Here is a 13522-nt window from a genome sequence, read left to right as displayed (position 1 = left end):
GATTGCTCATGAAGAAAATGAATGCAGACTTAAAAAAGTTAAGCCAAAACAAAATCAGAGAATGAAAAATTAAATGCAAAAATGGTTCAATTGAACTATCAGATCCAACAATGTGAAGGATATAAATCTGCTGCAGAAATGAAAATGGGAGTACAAAGAGGATACATTTAAATGTATGGAGAAAAAACATACAGATTTGTTAAAAGAATTGAAAGATATGGACGTCAATGCAATATGTACAAAACACAAATTGCAAAGTGCCTATCATGGAAATCCAAAATGAGGATTTAAAAGCTACATGTGAGATTCAAATCACTAACATAGATACTCTAAAACAACAAGAGGTGGCTTACAGGTCCAAAATACAAAAATATAAAAACGCGCATAAGGAGTTGAAAGTCAAACTTGCAAAGTATTCAACTTTATATGAGGATCAGAAAGACGTGGAGGCCAAAATGATTGAAAGAGAGGTAAACCTGTTGAGCCTCTCAGAAAATCAGAAAACAGAGGCAGAGAAGCAGCGTCATCTCATTGTTAAGATGGAGGAGGAACTGAACAGCTTAGCAAATCTCAAAATCAAACTCCAAACTAAGGATAGAGAGCTCAACAAGCACATTTTGAACAAGGATGAGACGATCCAGCATCTCAAGAATGCGTTGTGTGTGTCAGAGAGCAAACAACGACAATTAATGATTGAGACTGAGGGCTTCAAGACTGAGAAAAAGCTCCTCCTCCGAAACCTGTCCGAGGTTCAGGAGGAACTCAAACAAAACACCACAACAACTACGAAACTGCAGGAGGAAGTTGAAATCCTCAATCGCCAGACTGATGCCAAGAACGAGATGCTGGCCAAGGCTGACCGGAATTCAAAGTCTATGAAAAAAAAGCTGAATAGTCAAATGTTGCAGCTAGCAGAAACAAAGAAAATGTATGAGGACTTGAACAAATCAGAGGACTTGTTGCTGGCGAACATTAAACTGAATGAGGTCATTGCTGAGAAGGGAAAGTTGGAGAAAGAGGTGCTGAAATGCAAAGTAATGGTAGACAACCAGCAAATGCGGCTCAACCTTCAGGACGCCGTAACGGTCTCGTTACAAAAGTCAATTCAGGACTCTGGAGATGAAGTGAGGTTTCTCCAGCTGGAGAACATGAGACTAAAGGCTGAGATAAACATCAGACCCTCAAAAGTGCTGCGAACCAGACTCATCTTACGCCCAGCTATGAACTTTAAGAGGGCCAATCTGCAATTCTTTCAGAAAAATCAAGATTCACTTCTGAAGAAAAGGAACGACCAGATCGCAGAGTTTGAGGCTCAGGTTTGGCACGGCGACCGGATGATGCCATAGAGAAGTTCCAGGAGTGTCAGTGGGACAAAAAGACTCCTGAGCAAACAGTTGAAGGGAGCACAGGGACAAGCTCGTGGCCTACCAGGGAAGAATACCAGCACTTGAGAGAAGAAAACAAGGAGCTGACCTGTGCCCTGAGAACACTGAGGTTGGAGTTGGGAAGCAAGCGCACCCATTTGCCCCCTATTTCCAAAAACCCGAGCGCCCCATGGAGGACAAATCCAGGCCTGTGTCAAGGCAAACTCGCTTCCCAATCAACATCAATTCTGAGGAGTCTCCGATAATCCACCCCCTCAGCCATTTGTCTGTTCATTCCCACCTCTACGGTCTTAAGTTGGCCATTGCAGTGTCATAACCACACAGGCAGAACGTTCTCTGGCAGAACGTTCTCTGCACGCAGCTGGAGACAGAAATCCAGATTAAAATCTGTCGGGAACGTATAGATCTGGTACTGAAGTCACTGAGTGTCTGGAAAACCTCGTGACGGTCAGTTATATTAGAAAATCCAGGTTGAAATCTCGTGGGGAACGTATAGATCTGGTACTGAAGTCACAGAGTTTCTGGAAACCTTGTGACGGTCAGTTATATTAGAAATCCAGGTTGAAATCGATCGTGAACGTATAGATCTGGTACTGAAGTCCACTGAGTTTCTGGAAACCTCGTGACGGTCAGTTATATTAGAAATCAAGGTTGAAATCCGTGGGGAACGTATAGATCTGGTACTGAAGTCACAGAGTTTCTGGAAACCTCGTGACGGTCAGTTTATATTAGAAATCCAGGTTGAAATCCGTGGGAACGTATAGATCTGGTACTGAAGTCACTGAGTTTCTGGAAACCTCGTGACGGTCAGTTATATTAGAAATCCAGGTTGAAATCCGTGGGAACGTATAGATCTGGTACTGAAGTCACTGAGTTTCTGGAAACCTCGTGACGGTCAGTTATATTAGAAATCCAGGTTGAAATCCGTGGGAACGTATAGATCTGGTACTGAAGTCACTGAGTTTCTGGAAACCTCGTGACGGTCAGTTATATTAGAAATCCCAGGTTTGAAATCCGTGGGGAACGTATAGATCTGGTACTGAAGTCACAGAGTTTTCTGGAAAACCTCGTGACGGTCAGTTATATTAGAAATCCAGGTTGGAAATCCGTGGGGAACGTATAGATCTGTACTGAAGTCACTGAGTTTCTGGAAACCTCGTGCGGTCAGTTATATTAGAAATCCAGGTTGAGAAATCCGTGGGGAACGTATAGAATCTGGTACTGAAGTCACTGAGTTTCTGGAAACCTCGTGACGGTCAGTTATATTAGAAATCCAGGTTGAAATCCGTGGGGAACGTATAGATCTGGTTACTGACGTCACTGAGTTTCTGGAAACCTCGTGACGGTCAGTTATATTAGAAATCCAGGTTGAAATCCGTGGGGAACGTATAGATCTGGTACTGAAGTCACTGAGTTTCTGGAAACCTCGTGACGGTCAGTTAATATTAGAAATCCAGGTTGAAATCCGTGGGGAACGTATAGATCTGGTACTGAAGTCACTGAGTTTCTGGAAACCTCGTGACGGTCAGTTATATTAGAAATCCAGGTTGAAATCCGTGGGGAACGTATAGATCTGGTACTGAAGTCACAGAGTTTCTGGAAACCTCGTGACGGTCAGTTATATTAGAAATCCAGGTTGAAATCCGTGGGGAACGTATAGATCTGGTACTGAAGTCACTGAGTTTCTGGAAACCTTGTGACGGTCAGTTATATTAGAAATCCAGGTTGAAATCCGTGGGGAACGTATAGATCTGGTACTGAAGTCACTGAGTGTCTGGAAACCTCGTGACGGCCAGTTGGATTAGATTTAGATTTCTTCTCCTCACCTACAAAGCCTTGATTGGTGATGCACCATCATATCTTAAGGAGCTTGTAGTACCATATGGCCCCACTAGAGAGCTGCGCTCACTAAATGCGGGGCTACTTGTGGTTCCTAGAGTCCTAAAAAGTAGGATGGGAGCAAGAGCCTTCAGTTATCAAGCTCCTCTTTTATGGAACCAGCTTCCACTTTCAGTCCGGGAGGCAGACACAGTCACCTCATTCAAAAATAGACTTAAGACTTTCCTGTTTTGATAGTGCTTATAGTTAGGGCTGAATCAGGGTTTGCCCTGGTCCAGCCCCTTGATATGCTGCTATAGGCTTATAGGCTGCTGGGGGATGTTTTAGGATACACTGAGCACCTATCTCATCTTCTCTCTCTCCTTATGGATGAATTTACATCTCTCCATTGCACCTTATTAACTCTGCTTCCTCCCCGGAGTCGTTGTGACTTCACGTCTCATAGGGTCCATTGGACCTGGAGGTGTCTGATGCCTGGTGAGCCGGCCTCCCGCGTTGGCCCTGCTGATGCCCCGCCCCCTCCTCTCTACATCCTTTTGTTTCATGGATTGGAGTTCCATTCATACATTGTCATATTCATGTAATGTGTTTATGTAACTTTGTAAATGCTGTTCATTCTGTACACATGACATCTATTGCTTCTGTCCATCCGGGGAGAGGGATCCTCCTCTGTTGCTCTCCTGAAGGTTTCTTCCCTTTTTTCCCTGTCAAAGGTTATTTTTGGGGAGTTTTTCCTGATTCGATGTGAGGTCCTGGGACAGGGATGTCGTTATGTGTACAGATTGTAAAGCCCTCTGAGGATAATTTGTAAGTTGTGATATTGGGCTATACAAAATAAACTGAATTGAATTGAAATTAGATTAGAAATCCAGGTTGAAATCCGTGGGGAAGGTATAGATCTGGTACTGAAGTCACTGAGTTTCTGGAAACCTTGTGACGGTCAGTTATATTAGAAATCCAGGTTGAAATCCATCGGGAACGTATAGATCTGGTACTGAAGTCACTGAGTGTCTGGAAACCTCGTGACGGTCAGTTAGATTAGAAATCCAGGTTGAAATCCATCGTGAACGTATAGATCTGGTACTGAAGTCACTGAGTGTTTGGAAACCTCGTGACAGTCAGTTATATTAGAAATCCAGGGTGTTCGTCCGGCAAAACCGTACCACTCGAACACTATAACACGGGGACGGAATTATCCGTACCACTCGCCGACAAAACATATATATAGCACAAGGTCGAATTTATCCGTACCACTCGAACACTATAACACAAGGACGGAATTATCTGTACCACTCGCAGACAAAACATATATATAGCACAAGGTCGAATTTATTCGTACCACTCGAACACTATAACACAAGGACGGAATTATCTGTACCACTCGCAGACAAAACATATATATAGCACAAGGTCGAATTTATTCGTACCACTCGAACACTATAACACAAGGACGGCATTATCCGTACCACTCGCAGACAAAACATATACAGTGGTATGAAAAAGTTTAGGTACCCCTGATCATTTTCAAGATTTTCCTTTATGTATCATTGGTTGTTCGGAACAGCAATTTCAATTAAATATATCATATAGCAGACAAACACAGTGATATTTAAGAAGTGAAATTAAGTTTATAGGATTTACAGAAAGTGTGCAATAATTACTTAAACAAAAGTAGGCAGGTGCATCAATTTGGGCACCCCAACAGAAAAATTACATCAATATTTAGTAGATCCTCCTTTTGCAGAAATAACAGCCTCTAAACGCTTCCTATAGCTTCCAATGAGGGTCTGGATTCTGGTTGAAGGTATTTTTGATCATTCTTCTTTACAAAACATCTCCAGTTCAGTCCAGTTGGATGGTTTTCGAGCATGGACAGCCCGCTTTAAAACAGACCTTCAATGATATTCAGGTCTGGGGACTGAGATGTCCATTCCAGAACGTTGTACTTGTTCCTCTGCAGGAATGCTTTGGTAGAATTTGAGCGGTGTTTAGGGTCGATGTCTTGTTGAAGTATCCAGCCCCGGCGCAACTTCAACTTTGCCACTGATTCTTGAACATTGTTCACAAGAATCTGCTGATACTGACTGGAATCCATGCGACCTTCAACTTTAACAAGATTGCCAGTACCTGCACTGGCCACACAGCCCCACAGCATGATGGAACCACCACCACATTTAACTGTGGGTAGCAAGTGTTTGTCTTGGAATGCTGTGTTCTTCTTCGGCCATGCATACCGCCCCTTGTTATGTCCAAATAACTCAATTTTAGTTTCATCAGTCCACAGCACCTTATTCCAAAATGAAGCTGGCTTGTCCAAATGTGCTTTAGCATACCTCAAGCGACTCTTTTTGTGGCATGGGCGCAGAAAAGGCTTCTGCCGCATTACTCTCCCATACAGCATCTCCTTGTGAAAAGTGCACTGAATAGTTGAACGATGCACAGTGACACCATCTGCAGCAAGATCATGTTGTAGGTCTTTGGAGCTGGTCTGTGGGTTGAGTTTGACTGTTCTCACCATCCTTCGCCTCTGCTTACCTGAGATTGTTCTTGGCCTGCCACTACAGACCTTAACTAGAACTGTGCCTGTGGTCTTCCATTTCCTCACTATGTTCCTCACAGTGGAAACTGACAGCTGAAATCGCTGAGCTAGCTTTTTGTATCCTTCCCCTAAACCATGATGTTGAACAATCTTTGTTTTCAGGTCATTTGACAGTTGTTTTGAGGCTCCCATGTTGCCAGTCTTCAGAGAAGATGCAAAGAGGAGAACAACTTGCAACTGGCCACCTTAAATACCCTCTCATGATTGGCTTCACCTGTGTATGTAGGTCATGGGTCAATGAGCTTACCAAACAAATTTGGTGTTCCAATAATTAGTGCTAAAGGTATTCAAATCAATAAAACAACAAGGGTGCCCAAATTTATGCACCTGCCTACTTTTGTTTAAGTAATTATTGCACACTTTCTGTAAATCCTATGAACTGAATTTCACTTCTTAAATATCACTGTGTTTGTCTGCTATATGATATATTTAATTGAAATTGCTGTTCCGAACAACCAATGATACATAAAGGAAAATCTTGAAAATGATCAGGGGTGCCCACACTTTTTCATACCACTGTATCTATAGCACAAGGTCGAATTTATCCGTACCACTCGCCGACAAAACATATATATAGCACAAGGTCGAATTTATTCGTACCACTCGAACACTATAACACAAGGACGGAATTATCCGTACCACTCGCAGACAAAACATATACATAGCACAAGGTCGAATTTATCCGTACCACTCGGACACTATAACACGAGGACGAAAATATCCGTACTGCTTGCAGACAAAACACATATATATATACTAAGCAATTGTGCTATGCTGTAACATTTACTTGTTTTAACACTTAATAACTTTCACCATGCTGTTTACCAGTTTTAGTTTTTTGACGGACCCTCGTTAAAAACAGATCCAGCTTCCGGAGACAAAGAGGATCGCCGACACTCTCGCCTAAGTTTCCTATTTCTACCTATGCAGACTTTTGTTAAAAAGGCGCTGCATACCTTGTCATTTTGGGTGCCGCAAGAGTGTCATAGAGCTCCGTCTCGATCTGCGGGCAGTCACGACCATTGTTAGAGGTCAATACTCTAACCGTGAAGATATTATCTCATTAGCATTCAATGAAAAGGGTCATTTTCATACACTTTGTGTCCAATTCCTGTATGATGTTATAAATTACTTTGCAATGACTTTTGTGTTCAAACCACTGCTTAAACGAGAGCGGGCTGTAATACTTGAGCCCAGTGTCACAATATTTCGGATTTGTTAATATTTCTTGATGCACAATTCTCTCATTTACAAGTGCATGGTAATGCTTTTTTGATTGTTTATTTACTTTTATAAATATACATGTGTCTGTCATAACAACTAATCTTAGACTTGTGGTTGTATGCACAGGGATGAGACTTTCAGAGTTAAACTGTAACCTTAGTTACTTGAGGGAATAATGCAATGTTGAGAGTAATATCAGGCGTCAACCTCTGGGTCTGAAGTGAAGTGCCTCAAACTTTCTACTGACCAGCAGGGGGCGACTCCTCTGGTTGTAAAAAAGACTCTACCTCTCACTTCATTGACTCCCTCAGTAAACATTGTAAACATGAGTTTATGTTCTCAATCGCTAGTTTCAAGTCTTCTTCAATACAGCATGATGTTCATTTTGTCAAATAAAATAAAATTTAGCATTTTTGTCTGAGAATTTAACCCTTTCACAGTGTTTTGGTTCATGAAAGTTATTGTTACATTATTGTGACTAAAACGTCTTACTACTTAGCTCCTCCCTCTCGTGTCACTTCTGGTTTCATAAGGTCCAATGCATGTTTTGCGTTCCAGCAGCCATACTACCATAATATTTAGTATGCGAGAAAAATATTCAAGTGCCAATAAATAGTTTGTCAAATGCAGTATGAAGAAATAGCTTATTTGATTCTCTTTTCAAATTTTACCAAATATATATGTTTTTGGTCTCAAGCCTACTGGTTTCGCCATCACACATTTGCCTCAACGACTTTAATACACCACGCAACAATAACCGACTGAAAAAAGAATAGGCAACACAGTGTTTACTGTGAAAGGTTGGATGTAGAGCAAGTTTCAAGTCTTTGACGTTTCATTTGCGTATCGTGGTGAATGAAGGCTGCCGTGGGATCCTCCCTGGGGGATGTTGTGCTAGAGCAGCTGTTCAGCAGCTCATTGAGGTGAAATCCATCTGCAGTTCATGAGGGTCTATAATATCTGGTGTGCTGATTGTTATGGATGGGTGCCCATAGAGAGATTCACATGTCAGCAGCAGTAACTTTCCAGATCGTGCCGCAGTGGTCTGTTCAGTACTGTGTGATTTGCTTGCTTGCTCTTATCTGGGCAGGGGGTCAGGTGGCACTTAAGGTGGAGGCCCAGGCTCCTTTCAGACTGAGGCGGTTTGCTGAGAGCCAACACTGCGGTTGGTCCCCATCACCGACCGCAAAGCCCAGGGCATGATGGGAAACTCCTGGCTGTCGCCTAATCGAAGAGCTCATTGGCTCTTAGTCGTGACGACAAAACTGCAATTTTTCTGTGTAGTTGTGTTATTTTTCCAAGCATCAGAAGACGACCTCTAGGACTTCTAGACAGCAGTGCGCAGGGGAGAACCAGGGTCTGTATTACAATGTAGCCTTCCTCACATAGAAAGAAAATATCAACAAAAAAGAATTAATCCCCATTTAGTTTCAGATTTACTGACAACAAATTATCATGCATTCATGGGTGAAATTGTTCTGCTATGTAGCATAATGAAACCAATTAATCAGAAATGTTTTTTTCCATGCAAGAATCCATGAAATTCAAGAATCTAAGTTGTGGTTGTTCTCCGTCACGTGGCCGATGATCAATCATTTGTTATCGATATACGAAGTCGGGACCTTTTAACATGAGTTCTGAAAAAGTGCAGGAATCGTGTGTGTGTGTGTTTACGGTGGGGGATAGTTAGTGAGGACGTGAGGTTGAACCAATGGCAAAAGAGGCCCGACATGACACAGAAAGTAGTGCAATGTACAGTACACAATGCATCTCGTTAAATGTACAGTGTACATCAAATACTATACAACCATAATCGAGAATAAAAAAAGTAGAAACACAACAAAAGAAAAAGAAAATAAATGACAAGTTTACAATAATTACAATAAGTTACAAATGACCAGTCCAGAGGCGCTCTTCACCCAGAGGAGGATACATCACACTGGAGCCACAGAGAGAAACAAAGGTTTGTGTGACAGACGTCCTACATGTCCTACAGCTCTGCTTCTTGTGCTTCACATTACTAAAAGCCATGTTGCTATACCACATATTTACAGGTTTTCTCCCGGGTGCTCTTACATGTTCCATTTCGCAAACCCCCCAATAAGTTTTTCCACTCTTTGAGTCCAGCGATTAATTGTTCTCTTTTCATTGTCCTTCTTCACCTCCATACACACTTCCATCGTTCCCCTCCACGTTCTTTTTCGTTGTGTCCGTCCCTCTTACGTTCTGTATCCGGAGGCCTTCGGGCGCAGGAGGTCTTTCTGTTCTGCTGAACTTTCTCGCAGTAGTTGATCACAAACTAAACACAGAGAGAAAACGTGTCCGTCAGTTTTGGTGGTGGTGTGCATGCACATGCATGGCCACTCCTCCGTTCGCTTCTGTTGCTCCTTTGTCCCCTCTCCCTCCTCCCTCAGATGTCTGAGAGGAGTTTTTATATTTTCTCCTGCTCTCCATCCTTCCCCACCATCGTCCTGCTATCTATGATGCTACTCAGGAACTACAGAGTAGGATGGGGGACCTGTCCTCTCATCTTCTCTACACCTCTTCTTAAACTACCCACTTCACCATCCATCCTCTCCTTGTGCTGCTGATCCTCCACCCTTGTCTCCCTTAGAAGTCTACATAGTTGCCGGTGGACTTGAGACCCTGAAGGTGCATGTTGAGGTCACCATGCGGGGCGCGCACTCCCGCGTGAACCTGGTTCTCGTAGAAGGCCTGGTCCTCGTAGTTGACGCTTTCGGGCGGGGGAGGGTTTTGCAAAGGAGAGTAGGGCTCTGAAGGCAGCCCTTGAGATGAGATCTGTGAAAAGAAAAGCAAAGATTAAGAGAGACGTACGATTATGACAGCAAGGTGCAAACCCAACTTGTCAAATACCAACGCCTGGTCAGTGGGCCCCGGTATTCGATACAGACGCACTAAGGATACATTTCACCTTCTTAAGATTCATACTTATTTAAAAAAACAAACACAATGTTTTGCTAAACCCATCCATGTAAACCAAAAAAACATTTGAAACTATTTTGAAAAAGCACTATGTAATAAGCGGACACCGCCTCGCTGTCCCTGACACGCCAACACGCCAACACGCCAACACTAACGCTCAAGGGTAAACAAACCAAGCGTTTGTATCTGGCGAGTTGGAAGTTACTGCCGGTACCTCGTTTGTTTGCAAAAAATGCAATTATAATTTGGGGACAGTGACATGGCTGGATAGCTAGCTAGTCCTGTTGCACATACCATCAAGTTCAATTCACTATTTGGCAACGTCATTAACTAATCTTGCAAGCGTAATATTAGCTTTATGCTAGGTTTACGCTAATCAAGATTTTGTGAACATATTAATATCAGTAACATGCCTGATAGCTAGCCTGTCTTGTTGTTAAGCATACAGTACCAATTATATGTACTGTTTTATAACCGTACACAATTTTATTGACTTTAAGTCTTGCTAACATAACGTACTGGTCTAAAGCATCATGACTTGAGGCCATGCAAAAGTATTCTAAACTGACCAAGCTTTCAGAAGATTTAAACATTTAGAGACAATGCACTCCAAAATATTAAAATGGCCAGATCTTTTTTTATATCCAAAAGCACATTCGCCAGCTCGCATGCTAGCTAGCATGACTCATGACATTCCAGTTACAAGAGACCGCTAGTGGCAGTTCAAATGCTAACCCAGAGTACAGTTCAGCACAGGCCCAAAACTCAGCCCTTTGGACCTTCCTTAACTGAACGTAACTGGTATGCTACATTTGAGTCTCGAAACTTGACCCAAGCGCTATATTTCCTTCATACGTGACCGTTAGCTTTCAAGGGTAATCAAAAGCACGTTATCTCTTTTCTCACTGGGCATAGCACATCTACTTGCAGTACATTAGACACACTACAATCGGCACACTCAGAGAAAGAGACCAAAAACCAACCAAAGTCGACACAACAAAACAGTCAGAACAAGTTTAGTTAGAAATCACTTGTGTGTGTCCAAGACCCTTAACAGGCTGCATGGTTTAAGAGCATAGAGTTTTCTCTAGTACAAGAAAAAGTATTAATTTTGATGCCTGCAATGTATGTAAATGCATGTTTCATATGAAACTTTGTCAAATAAAGTTTTATTTTCTGGTTTTCTCAGACTTCTGGGATGGAATACCAAACAGCTACGGTTTCAACATGTCAGCTTAGGCTCAGGGGAATTGTGGAGAACTTTCTTCACTATGTATCTGTCAATACAGGATCTAACAAGTACTATTTATTAGCGCCATGGAATGATGAAAACAAACTCTGCACATGTTGGTGACTTGAATATGTAGGTGAAATAAATAATGTTGCGATTTTAAATTTCTTTATTTTCACCTGAAAGCCTTCTCTTTTTGATGTCAATGACTTGTTTCTCACATTGCACTTTTACCGCCTCATATCTTTTTTAACAGGTCTCTGTTACTCCCCTGAGTCTCAGGCAGCACAACGATAGGCATGTGCTCTCCCAAAGCTCCCTGCCAGCGTCCACTCTGCTGCTCTGGCAAACTCCCAACTCTGCTCTTCTGCTCCATTCGTTCCTCTGTTGCTACAAGCATTTTAAATAGGGAGAAACACAATTCAAGATACAGCTGAGGCTGATTGAACCTCTTTCCTTCCCTGAACCACTCCCCTCCGCAGCTGAGCCCAACCACGCCCGCCAATACCCTATTGTTTTCTGGGATAAGTCTATTTAATAGGTCTGTTAAAGGAGCCCAGTCTGATACTGTTGGCTACTGAGGTGTTGTTCCCTCTGGGTTGCCATGGTTGACGCGCTCTTGTCTGGACTCCATTTCCTTGAGTTGACTTCCGTTCTGGTACATAATGCTCAGACAGGTTGTTATGTATAAGAGTTTATTTCTTCTCTTCAGCCGTGGTACATACATACCTCCGTTAGGGTTTTGTTCTGTATCACTGTCACATCGTCGAGTGTTTAAGGGCTCTCTGGCAGACATTTTGAGCCCTTTATGAATCCCTTCCGTGAGTCAGCATTAGATGCAGACTTTGCCCAGGGGAATTACCCACAATTCATAGCAATATGACGTTAAACACACAGTTACCAATGAAAGCAAGGAGATGTTAAAAAATAGGTCAACAAAGAGGAGGGCACATGGGTGTTCAGTCCGATAAATTACATTTACTCAACAACATTAAGGATTAAATATGGGACATGGAAAACACATGAAATCAGATGAATGCAAGCAGAGAATGTATAATATATATATATACAGTATATCTATACACATATACAGTATATCTATACATATATATACAGTATATCTATACATATATATTTATTTATTTATATGTATATATATATATATATATATATATATATATATATATATATATATATATATATATCAAACATTTATTCAGTCTCATCTTGTGAGGAAAGAGCCTGGAAGACATTTAAATCAGGGAGTAAACAGTATCAAATAAATACCCACTATTGTATACTATATTTGTTTTATGTGTTGCAGCAAAGTGTTGTCCCATTTTTATTTGCACTATTTCAAGCCCTCATTGTCTCTCACACCCAACCATTTACCAGTTGACGTCAGTAAGTCCCTGACGGTTTAGGGTTTGAGGCCTGAAGGGGAACGTTGGGATTGGCCATACACCCGAAAGCGGTGCACAGGACCCCAGAACATCTCACCCTGTGAACATACAGAGCAACATCTTTTTACTATAGTTGGCTCTTACAAGGTATTTGTACTCACTGGCTTTTTCTCATGCAATTGTTCAGTCAGTCTGAATGTAGCTTCTTCCAAATGTTGAAGTCATCGCTCTGTTCTCCCATTTTTTTTGTCGGCAACATTTTTAAACCCTGCAAATTCTTGCATCTGATGGTTTAATGTAACCATTTAATTCACCTGACCGTTTAATTTTTAATTCAACGTTTTTGTTTTGCTCAACTTTTTCCATTCATCTTCCTTCTGCCGCCTGAGCGATTATTCCCCGATTAATTGTTTCTTAAACTCCTTCAAGACAATCACATGTTTCAGCTCTAATTCCTTGAGAGCGCGCTCTTGTTCCTGCTTCAATTTATTTTTGAACTTCTGCAATTTGTTCCTTAAGTGGACTTATTGACGGTCCTGGAGAGCTGCCTTTTTTGTGATGTAATTGTACACTCTCATTATGGAGTTGTATGATAGTCTGGTGATTACATCATTGACTGTGGTGATCTTGAGGCCAACACAGAGCAGGAGATATACCTACAGAAGTGGACCGTTTCATGTGATTATATTTTAGGAACCATCAAGTCAAAGTCCAGCACTAAGCTGTTTATTTTTGGCTCTGCTTTTCTGCCACAAAGCCCTCACAAAGCCTCAGGCAAATATTGCATATTGTACACCCTTCCAATTGAAGCACGGGAACTCAAGTAGGAACAATCCATCAATGATCGCAATGAAAAATAAAATAAAAATCAATTACACGCCTTCTACGAGTTCTCCCC

This window comes from Cyclopterus lumpus, chromosome 17 (assembly GCF_009769545.1).
Source record: "Cyclopterus lumpus isolate fCycLum1 chromosome 17, fCycLum1.pri, whole genome shotgun sequence".
NCBI lineage: Eukaryota > Metazoa > Chordata > Actinopteri > Perciformes > Cyclopteridae > Cyclopterus > Cyclopterus lumpus.
The sequence above is the reverse complement of the archived record's forward strand: the minus strand, read 5'-3'. Positions refer to the sequence as shown.